This window comes from Cricetulus griseus, chromosome 4, assembly GCF_003668045.3.
Source record: "Cricetulus griseus strain 17A/GY chromosome 4, alternate assembly CriGri-PICRH-1.0, whole genome shotgun sequence".
Classification (NCBI taxonomy): Eukaryota; Metazoa; Chordata; class Mammalia; order Rodentia; family Cricetidae; genus Cricetulus; species Cricetulus griseus.
Window position 1 is genome coordinate 24,108,932 of NC_048597.1, and position 12,114 is coordinate 24,121,045.

Here is a 12,114-nt window from a genome sequence, read left to right on the forward strand (position 1 = left end):
TCCTCAGGCCAAAATGAGCCACGGGATAGGCAGAGATCAAAGGAATGGAAATTACCCAGCGCCTGTGAAGTAATTTACATCTTGGTGTCTTCAGGCACCTATTATTGTAATGGATAATGTAGGAACCGGCTTCCTACAACTCAGGTTTCATTACAAATGCTAGCTCGTCTCAGAATCCCTTAATTCTTTCTGAATAGACTATTTCAGCCCTTCTCGTCTATGCAACAGTGAACACAATTTATTAATCTTTAAAATGTTAGCTCCACAAGATCAGGAACCTAGTCTACCTCAAGTTCCATATGCCAGCCCCTTGCCCACATAGTGCAGCTAAATGGGACCTTAAGTCCCGAGTCATAAGTGTCACATTCTCGTGAAGCAAGAGTACCAGAATTAATATTGATCAGATGCACCTATTTCAGTTCAAGTGTTCGAGGAATGTCATTTGGTACTGACATTTATGTTGTACTGCAATAAGAAGCCGCCATAGAGGAAGAGCATTCCAGGCAAAGAGTTTCTGAAATGGGGAATTGAGCAGCTCAGGTAAGACAGTAAGGGGAAAGGGAAGGAGTGAAAAGAAACTAGTATGCATGCTGTCCGAGGAAACAGGAGAGTGCCAGGAAGTGAATTACTGCAGGAAACATGTTTGATCTTGTAGAGCCTGTGATTAGAGGAATTTGAGCAGGAAACTAGACAGATGATACCTAGGTCCTGAACTGTTTCCTTCAGCTGTTTAATTGTATTTTCTTGGCTTTTTTGGCTTTCCTTGATTTCTTGCATCTTTTGGTTTGTCTTTTCTTCTATTTCTCTGAAGGATTTTCCAATTTCCTCTCTTAGGTTCTCTATCATCTGCATGAAGTTGTTTTTAAGGTTGTTCTCTTCTGCTTCTTCTGTGTTGAGATGTTCATGTCTTGCTGGTGTAGAGTCCCTAGACTCTGGTGGTGTCATATTGGTTTTCCTGTTGTTGGATGTGTTCTTATATTGTCGTCTTCCCATCTCTTCTTCCAGTGGGTACAGTTGGTGTCACTTCCTTTCCTGGTGTGTATGGGTCTTGTGTTCTCTTCAGGTGTGTGCAGTTGACTTTGATACTCTGATGGATTTCAAGTTGGGTGCAGGCAGGTCTGAGGCACTCGCTCTCCAGGTGGGTGAGAGCAGCACTGGCACAGAGATGTCAGCAGACTCTGGGTTGCTTGGTCCTCAGGGGTCGAGTCGTCCTGTCGAAGATCCCGGGGCAGGGTTTGCCAGGGTGGGCAAATAGATGGAAGTTAGACCCAAGGCTCGGGCTGAAGCAGCTCACCTCTGCACTTTCTGCACTCTGTGGGGGCCAGAATAGCCCAGCGATCTCAGCAGAGTCAGGATCCCCTGGTCCTCAGGGACTGAGTCAGTCTGCCTGCAGATCCTGGGGCCAAAACAATCTTATTTTATATATCCATTCCAGTTCCCTCTCCCTCTCATCCTGCCATGCCCCCCACCAACATCATCCCATCCCTCTTCTGCTCTGTCAAAAGTGTGGGGCCTTCCATGAGGGATCATCAAAGTCTGCAACATAATTTGGGGGAGAGCCTAGGCTGAGAGAGTATCCCTCTTTGGATAATGGCCTCCAAGGTTCATTTGTACACCAGGGATAAATAATAATCTGCTACCAGAGGTCCTATAAACTGCCCAAATCTTCTAACTGATACCCACATTCAGGGGGCCTGGATCTGTCCTATGCTGGTTTCCAACCTGTCAGTCTGGAGTCCATGAGCTCCCCCTTGTTCAGGTCAGCTGTTTCTGTGGGTTTCTCCAACCTGGTCTTGACCCCTTTGCTCATCACTCCTCCCTCTCTACAATTGGATTACAGAAATTCAGCTCAGTGCTTAGCTGTGGGTGTCTGCTTCTGCTTCCATCAGCTACTGGATGAAGGATATATATATTATATATATATATATATATATATATATATATATATATATATTATATATGCTTTTTTTATTTGAATTACAAACAAGATTGAATTACATGACAATCCCAGTTCCCTTCTCCCTCCTTTCCTCCCCTACCACCCCCCAACTAAAACCCTATCCCATATCCTTTCTTCTAATCTGCACCTGACTCAACTTTTCTGCTCCCTCATGACCTCTGCATTCTTCCTTTTCTTCCCTTCTCATTCTCATAGCTCCCTTCTCCCTCTTTCCATGCTCTCAATTTGCTCAGGGGATGGTGACCCTTTCCCCTTCTCCAGGGGACAATGTTTGTCTCTTTTAGGGTCCTCCTTGTTTACTAGTCTCTCTGGCAGTGTGGATTGTAGGCTAGTAATCCCTTACTCTATGTCTAAAATCCACATATGAGTGAGTACATATCATGTTTGTCTTTTTGTGATTGGATTACCTCGCTCAGAATGGTTTCTTCTAGTTCCATCCATTTTCCTGCAAATTTCAAGATTCCATTGTTTTTTCCCCCGCTGAGTAGTACTCCATTGTGTAAATGTACCACATTTTCTTTGTCCATTCTTCGGTTGAGGGGCATCTAGGCTGCTTCCAGGTTCTGGCTATTACAAATAGTGCTGCTATGAACATCATTGAACAGATGTCCTTGTTGTATGAATGTGCTTCTTCTGGGTATATGCCTAGGAGTGGTATTGCAGGATCTTGTGGTAGACTCATTCCCATTTTCTTGAGGAGTTGCCATACTGATATCCAAAGTGGTTGTACAAGTTGGCACTCCCACCAGCAGTGGAGGAGTGTTCCCCTTTCTCCACATTCTCTCCAGCATAAAATGTCATTAGTGTATTTGATTTTAGCCATTCTGACAGGAGTAAGATGGTTGTTTTTATTTGCATTTCCCTGATGGCTAAAGATGTTGAACACTTTCTTATGTGTCTTTCAGCCATTTTAGATTCCTCTATTGAGAATTGTCTATTTAGTTCTGTACCCCACTTTTTAATTGGATTGTTTGGTGTTTTGGAGACTAGCTTCTTGAGTTCTTTGTATATTTTGGAGATCAGCCCTCTGTCAGATGTGGGGTTGGTGAATATCTTTTCCCAGTCTGTGGGCTGCCGTTTGTCTTGCTATGTCCTTTGCCTTACAGCTTCTCATTTTCAGGAGGTCCCATTTATTAATTGTTCATCTCAGTGTCTGTGCTGCTCGTGTTATGTTCAGGAAGCAGTCTCCTATACCAATTAATTCAAGGGTATTTCCCACTTTATCTTCTAATAGGTTTAGTGTGACTGGGTTTATGTTGAGGTCTTTTATCCATTTTGACTTAAGTTTTGTGCAGGGCAAAAGGCTTGGATCTATTTGTAGTCTTCTACATGTTTGCGTCCAGTTATGCCACCACTGTTTGTTGAAGATATTCTCTTTGTTCCAGCATATATATTTGGATTGTTTGTCAAATATCAGGTGTTCATAGGTGTGTGAGTTAATATCAGGGTTTTCAACTCTCTTCCATTGGTTTACCTGTCTATTTTTGTGCCAATACCAAGCTGTTTTCAGGACTATAGCTCTGTAATAGAGCTTGAAGTCAGGGATGGTGATGCCTCCAGAAGTTCCTTTATTGTACAGGGTTGTTTGGCTATCCTGGGTCTTTTGTTCCTCCACATAAAGTTGAGAATTGTTCTTGCAAGGTCAGTTAAGAATTGTGTTGGGATTTTGATGGGGATTGCATTGAATCTGTAGATTGCATTTGACAAAATTGCCATTTTTACTAAATTGATCCTGCCTATCCAAGAGCATGGGAGATCTTTCCATTTTCTGGTATCTTCTTTGATTTCTTTCTTTAGAGACTCAAAATTCTTATGGTACAGGTCTTTCACTTTTTTGGTTAGTGTTACCCCAAGGTATTTTATGTTGTTTGTGGCTATTGTAAAGGGTGATGTTTCTCTGATTTCTTTCTCCACCAAAGGGCTACAGATTTTTTTTTTAGTTAATCTTGTACTGGATGAAGGCTTTAGGATGGCATATAAGGTAGTCATCAATCTCATTATAGGAGAAGGGCCTTTAGTATAGCCTCTTCACTATTGCTTAGAATCTAGGTTTTTTTTTTTCCACTTTATAAACCAGATTTACTTGATAGTCTAAATTATTTTTACCTGTCACAACCTCTCTTGCCCCTTAAGGGTTGCATTCCATCATGGGGCTTCAATAAAACCACTAAAGCTCCAACTTCGGTCCTAAAATCCCTTACTCAGTTAGCTTCTTAACTCTACTGAAAACAAAGTCCTATGAGGCCTTTCCCATTTCTCTAATCCTTATTCTTCCTCTGTAGTCTTCAGTTCTTGGCATTCATAGACCTCAGCTGTCAACAACCAAGTATCTGTAATAGCTTCTATGACCCAGTCAATCAGAACGGGCGACTCCATACTCCCTCGTGTTACACATTCTGCATGTCAAGGAGGAGTGCTAGTTGCATTCCTCAGATTTCTCTACTTACAGGGCATTCATGCCAATCACACATCTCTGTGTCCCACAGTCTTGTGAGTCACGCTGCAAGAAATAATTTCAAGCTTTGCTAAAACAACCTTTCCTTGAGGTGGGGAGATGGATCCCCAGCAGACCTATAAAAGCAGGCGTAACGGCAAATGCCAGTAACCCCACCATTTGTGGGGTGTGCAAAGAAGTGAATCCCTGAGCTTACTTACCAGCCTGTCTCGAAGAAATGCAGAACTTCATTTTCAGTGAGAGCCCCTGTCTCAAAAAATAAAGTGGAGGGTCTAGAGAGATGGCTCAGCAATTAAAAGCACATAGTGTTATTACAAAGAACCTGAGTTCAGTTCCAAACACCCACATCTGAGTGCTCACAACCAGCTGTAGGGGGGTGTGACACCTCTGTGTGCTTTAGGCACCTGTATTTCCATGCACATCATACCCAAAAACATACATGCACATATTCATATTTTAAAGGATAAAAAATACATCTTTCAAAACAAGATAAAGTAGGCTGGAGAGGTGATCAGGGAGTAAGAGTGCTTGCCGCTCTTACTGAGGCCATGGGTTCAGTTCCCAATGTCCACATAGTGACTCACAACAATCCATAAATCCCGTTCCAGGGGATGTGATGCCCTCTTCTGACCTCTGCAGCACCAGGCACAGATGTGGTACACATTCGTACATGAAGAAAAAACACCCATACACATAAAATAACTTTAATATGATTTTTAAAATGTAGACAATGAAGACACAGTGTCAACTTCTGTCCTTCACATGTGCTATACAAGTAAGCACAACTGGATGTGTGTACATGTTCCTACGCCACACATGCACACCTAGAGAAGTCCTGATTCAAACAGTTCAGGTGTACAGTATTCCTGGATTGTCACATATTCTTGCACTTGGTCATTAAGACCTGCTGTATTGTGAATTGTCCCTTCCACTATATTAGAAATTGAACTTAAAAAGTAGTTTCTGTCACTTCTGCTTTCTCCTTCCTCCTTATTCTGTATTTCTGTGGGTTGTAGCTTTTGGGTCCCAGGAAGGAGTCTTTATATGCCTTTTTCCATTGTAGTTCCTTCCTTGTGTGGCCAAGGGCCTTCTGTGCACACATAACTGACAGCAATGCCCCATACAACTGCCATCACAGCCTGCTTATATCCTTGCCCCCAAAGTAGTACCTTCAAAAATTGTAATATCTTCACCAGGCTAGTGGCCATTTAGGGGCAGGGGACATCGACTCAATCTGGTAGCTGATCCCATGCATGAAATACCAACAATACCCAACATGGTGTATAGGAATATGACCACCTTGGGATTTCTCGAAAGGATGATCCACTGTCAAACAGCTCCACTTTGGTTGCATGTCTTATCACCGTTCACAGGGAGCATTTATTTAGCATTATAGCCATGAGACACATGAACACAAAACAATATGGGCCAAGGGCGCCAGACATGGCTCTCAGCAGCAGCTCAGACCCAGATATCACCATGGCCCCACGCAGCAGCACAGACCATGGCCCTGACAGTGGCACAGCCCTTGGACACCAACATGGCCACAGGTGGTAGCCCAGACCCCAAGCAGCCTTGTCGCCTTTGGTGGCATCATGGGTCATGGATGTCAACACAGACCACAACCTTGATAGTACCATGGACCCAGACATGGCCCTTGACAGCAATCTGGGCCCAGAGGTCATCCGAGCCCCAGATGGCAAGCAGGCCACCAGCATCATCCTGTTCCTCACTGTCTTCTCGTCTTCAGTTTTGCCTCTTTGGATGACACATGAGCCGTTCTCTTTCTCTTTCTCTTTCTCTTTCTCTTTCCGTTTCTTCACCATATATTTGCTCATCAAAAGGCACCTACCTAGCTGATGCTGCAAAAAGGTGGGCGGAGCCTGTGGATGCCATTCTAAATATTGAAATGAAGCTGAGATTTGTATATTCACAGAGTAAATAGAACAAATGATAGTAGGTCTGAGAAACTTATTTCTGAAGCTATCATAGATTCTTCCCAATGGAGTTTGGCTAGTGTGGCAGGTAGGAGGCTGGAAATCTATGTTAGGACAGAACAAGGATTTCAACAGGACAAGGAAAACTTGTTGATTTAAAAACAATTGTGTCCTGACTGCCACAATTTCTAACATTTATAACATTAGAAATTCACTTTACCTCTGGGCTCCTTGGCTTTTCAAAATGTGTTCCTTACATAAGAATATTTAGTAGCTTAATACATTGATCAGATAATATCTAGCACACTGTAGATGTTATGTGACTCTTAGCTGTGTTGGTAGTGGTAAATAATTAGCATTAAAAGCTATTTGAGCACTATATTCATAAAACACATTTAAATTTCACTGTATTGTTACTTACAGTTCTTCTGGTTAGCAGGCACATGAACATGAAAGAAACAAGATGACAATTTTATTTACTATTAAGTATTTACCATGTAAATTTATATTTTGAGGTGCCTACTATGACTATGTCTTGTCAAAGTTTTAAATAGTATATAGTCCTTCAATATGATCCATTAAGGTATTCAGAGTATAAAATAATTTTAAATTGAACTTCAACATCTTTATCCAGAATTTCATGGTGTCAACTTTTCCATAGGATTTATGAAGTATAATTGCTTACATCCATATCAAATTCAGCAGAGGAAACTTGCTACACACTCCCTCTGTCTCCCACCAGGCCTCTCAGAGATCTCTGAAGAAAGTCACTGATTGAAAACTTACATTCCGTGTGATGAATGTTCACTGTGATGTGGGCTTTGTCACCTCTAACCAGAGTGAGGCAAACAACTGTTTCCTAAGTTGGCATGGAAGAGTTTTTAAACGACAGTGATTTTCAATTACTTTTGTCACAAGTTGAACGAGAACCAGTGACCTAAAGGTGAACAAATTCTCCGAACAGCAGGGTTTCTCTCTTAGAACGAACCAATTTTCCTGATTCTAAAATGGCGATTTTTATTTCACTCAGTTACACTCTTCCTTATGCCTTTATATTATCTGTGGCGGGTGTTTTGTGTCAGAACTATCCAGTACCTTTGGATTTTCCCTTGAAATTTCTGCAAACATTTTAACCACAAAATACTGTGAGAGTGGATGGAGAGTTGAGCTTCCCACTACGGAGTTACCCTGAGAGGGGGGCACACTGATGGCTCAGACTGATAGCTGGTGGTGCAGTCACCCTTCATCCCAGACACTGCTCACGAGTGCCTCCTTGCCTTTGTGTAAGATCTTCAGAAAGCCTATGGGGAAAAATGCAGGCATAGAAAGCCTGCATAAGATACTGTACTTAAGAGAGGTCTGTGTTTGAACACAGATAGAATTTTTGTCCAGCTGATGGTCTTCAGAACTATTTTATGCTGGCTTCCATGGGAAAGGGGGAACTTTATGCTGGCTTCCATGGGAAAGGGGGAATGTAGAAGGCAATATTGAGTGTTTTTTAATCATTTAAATGAGAATTTTATTAAGCATAATTTTTAAGCACAGCTTACCTAGTAACATTTGGGTGATGCTCCCATCTCTGGAAAATCATCCTGGAAGAATGACACCTATGAAATGGGCTCAATTCAATGGGGAGAATTTATCATGAGGAAGTTAAGACACAGAGCCCACAGGTGAAAGCTCAATATAGGGAACTTGGTACAGGAATAAAAACAAACCCTGCAAACTGCTGACTTCCAATGCGACAATTCAAATGATTTCTTAGCTTGATTTCTGTTTGGTTTTCCTGTCATAAAACATTGCCTAGTGGCAACTGGTAGAGGAAAGGGTTTATTTCACTTGACAGTTATAGTCCATCATGAAGGAAAGTTGAAATAGGAATGAACTCAAGGAAGGAACCTCAAGGCACAAACTGAAGCAGAGACCATGGAGGAATGCTGCTTCTTGGGCTGCTCTCCAAGGTTTGCTCACTTTGCTTTCTTGGATATCACAACAACTACAGCTCCAGGATGATACTTTTTACAGTGGGCTGGGACCTCCTACTACATCAATAATTAATCAAGAAAATGCCATCTTCTAGAGCAGTGGTTTTCAACCTTCCTAATGTTGCAGCTCTTTAATACAGTTCCTCGTGTCGTGGTGACCCCCAACCATGCAATTATTTTCATCAATACTTCATAACTGTAATTTTGCTACAGTGATGAATCTTAATGTAAATAATGGTGGAGATAGAGGTTTGTCAAAAGAAGTTTGTGAAGAACCACTGTGCTTGAGGCATTTTCTCAGTTGAGGTTCACTCTTCTAATTACATCTAGATTTGTATCAGTTTGACAAGAACCAAATGGACACCATTCTCCAAGAGGTCCAAGCATATCCTAATATCCAGAGCCTGTGGAGATTCCCTTATTTATTTTAAAATAACAAGTGGGTGTCACCAAGGGGATGACATCACTGATGATAAGGAGCCTTAGGTGACCATACAGAAGAGCACAGAGAAGATGCAGCAATGTGACCGATGGTAGTGATTGCAATTGCAGTGATGCATGCACAGATCAAAAAATCCAGAAGGAGTGAAGAGTAACTTCTCCCCTGAAGCCTCCAGTGAAGAAGAGCACTGACAACATTTTGAGTTCAGACTTTGGGCCAGAACTGCAAAAAAATAAGTTTCGGTTGCTTCAAGCCACCTAAGGTATGGCAAAGTTATTTTGGTAGACTGTAAACTAACACATCTCTTGATGTCAGTCTTTAAAATGAGTTTCAGTTACTTGCAAGACCACCAACCCAAACAACTCATTAATTTAGGAGAGCCAGGGGTGTCCTACCTTGGCTGTATACTGTATATTTTTCTTTCTTTGTTTTGTTGCTCAGTGCTTAAGAACAAACCAAAGGCTTCACTATACTAAGCAAAGAGTCTCTCACTAAGCAATACTTCAGCAAAAACATTGTATTTCATGCTACATTATTTAATGCAAAAAAAAGAGACCTGAGTTAACTTTAAAAAGCAATGTTTTGACTGTATGCTAGATAAAAACAAAAAGAACTGTAAATAAAACTGTGCTGGAATTGGTACATTCATTTTTTTACTGAAATGTAGCTGGGAACACTTAAGACACTTTGCACTGTAGCATGAGTCCTAATTGGTCTTAATAGTAAAAATCCGGAGTCAGATGTTAGAGGATGGAAGCTGAAAGATCAGAAAGCAGAACAGCCAGCCAGCAGAATTCTTACCTCAGTTTGCACTACACATGTCTTATTTTAAAAATTATTTTTCATTTTACATACCAACCCCAGTTCCCACTCCCTCCATTTCTCCTGCCCCTACCCCTACCATTCCCACACTCCCATCCACTCCTCATAGGCTGTAAGGCTTTCCATAGGGAGTCATCAAAGTCTGGCATATCAAGTTGAGGCAGGACCAAGCTCCTCCTCCCTGTATCAAGGCTTAACAAGGTATCCCACCATCGGGAATGGGCTCCTAAAAGCCAATTCCTGCACCAGGAATAGGTAATAGTGCCACTGCCACCCCCCCTAACAGATCAAGTCACAAAATTGTCACCCACATTCAGAGGGCCCAGTTAGGTCCCATGCAGTTTCTCCTGTCAGTCCAGAGTCAGGGAGCTCCCACTAGATTGGGTCAGCTGTCTCTGGTTTTCCCCATCATGGTCTTGGCCCGGTCTTCAACTGAACTCCGGGAGCTCAGCCCAGTGCTTCACTGCATCTGCATCCATCAGTGGATGTAGGGTCTATGATGACAATTAGGATACCTTGATAGAGGGAGCCAGTATAGGGTTAGGGAGAAACCTGGTACTAGGAAAATTCCCAGGAATCCACAAGGATGACCCCAGCTAGGACTCCTAGCAATGATGGAGAGAATGAATGAATGGGTCTTCCCCTTTAAGCAGATTAGTGGCAGACAGCATATCTACTTTTGATCTCAGTCTCCCAGACAGTAGAAAAGCAGGGAAACCTCTTCTAACAAGTGTGGTGTTTTGAATGAGAATGCCCCGCCCCCAGCTCATTTTTGAATACTTAGTCCCCATTTGAAGAGCCATTTGGGAGGAATTAGGAGCTGTGCCCTTGTTGGAGGAGTTGTCACTGGAGGTGGGCTCTGAGATGTCAAAGGCCCATACCATTTCACTCTAGTGTTCTCTTCGATGCGGCCTCCACCCCACTCTTACTCTGTCTCTGTCTCATGCCTACGAATCAGATGTAAGCTCTCAGCTACTGCTCCAGCATCATGCCCTCCCTCTGACCCCCAACTGTGATAGTCATGGACTCACCCTAGCAAACTGTAAGCAAGACTCCAATTAAATGTGTCTTTTATAAGTTGCCAGGGTCATGGTGTCTCTTCAGAGCACTACTATTCTCAGTTTCTAAACACCATTTTCAGTTAAAGAAAATAGCCAATTCTGGGGTCAGCTAAAAATGGGAAAGACAAACCCAGATTTAGGGTTTTTTTTATTATTTAAAAAGATTTGTTTCCATTTTAATTTAATTTTTTGAGAATTTCATATATGAGTACTCTATTTACATCACTCCCAACCCTGCTATCCATCAAACCCCTCCCATGTCCCCAACTCCCTTCAAATTTGTGCCTCTTCTTTAGTTAATGTACACACACTAACATGAACACACACATACATATATACATTCATGCATGCATACATATGTATGTAACCTGCTTAGTCCATTTGGCATTGTTTGCATGTATATGTATCTGGGGCAGACCACTGGGGATTGAGTGACCTTCAGGAGCCTTAGCCCTAGACAAAGCTAATTAAACCCCTCTAACAGCCATTAATTGGCTATAGTTCTGTACCTAAGGGCAGGGCCCTGTGAGATTTACCCAATTCTCATTGCTATTGTATGTGGGTCTTGTTTAGGTGACCATATTTTTGAGACTTCTTAGGTGGAGCTTCCATGTGCCGTACAGAAAACACAATCCCACTGCAGATGTCCTGGTCATCTGGCTCTTACAAGCTTTCTGCCCACTCTTCTGTGGTGTTCTGGAAGCCTTGGGCACAGGAGTTGCATTGTGGATGTATCAGTTAGGGTCAGGAACCTCACAGTTCATTGTCCTCTGCATTTTGACCAACTGTAGACTTCTGTCTACAGCAGAGAAGAAGCTTCTTTGATGAGGGTGAAACTACATTTTTCAGTGGGTATAGGGATTTTATTTTTTTATTTTTTAGAATGGAGTCAGAAATTAAACTGAAGAAAATGATGGTAGAAGTTCTTCCTCAAAGCTCAGTTTTAAAGCGTATTTTTTTTGCACATGTGTGTGTGTTTACATGAATGTATGAGATCCTGTATCTAGGTGGCCATGGAGCCTAAGTGAGGACATCAGATTCTCTGGTTCTGGAGTTATAGGCAGTTGTGAGCTGCTAGGCATGGATGCTGGGAACCTAACTGGAGTCCTCTACAAGGGCAATATGCAATGTTAAACTCCGATCCGTCTCTTCAACACCTAATTTTTTAAACAAGTATATTGGGTAGTGCCAAAAGATATATGCTAATGCGGAAAAGTCTCTTGTGATGAAAGCAACCAACTGGGTAACACTAATAAAGTAACTATATAAGTACATCCTTAGAGAAATGATTGGCTAAATAAAACAGGAGATAAAGGGAAGATCTTGCTTTTCCAAATAATTTATAGTCTCCTTTCCCCAGGAAGTGATGCTTACTCCCGTCAACTTCAATGTGGGCTAGGCTTAGTTCCACACTTTCAAATAATAGAACAGCAAAAGATAAACAGTGGAGAA

The 12,114-nt window shown here is 42.0% G+C and overlaps 1 long non-coding RNA gene across 1 annotated transcript; it reads left to right on the plus strand.

The window, feature by feature from the left end:
* The first annotated feature begins 17 nt into the window (after positions 1-17).
* On the plus strand, positions 18-9,421 carry LOC118238774. Its single transcript, XR_004769864.1, has 2 exons — positions 18-540; positions 7,014-9,421. It is a non-coding gene; the product is annotated as an uncharacterized LOC118238774 (long non-coding RNA).
* The last annotated feature ends 2,693 nt before the right edge of the window (positions 9,422-12,114 follow it).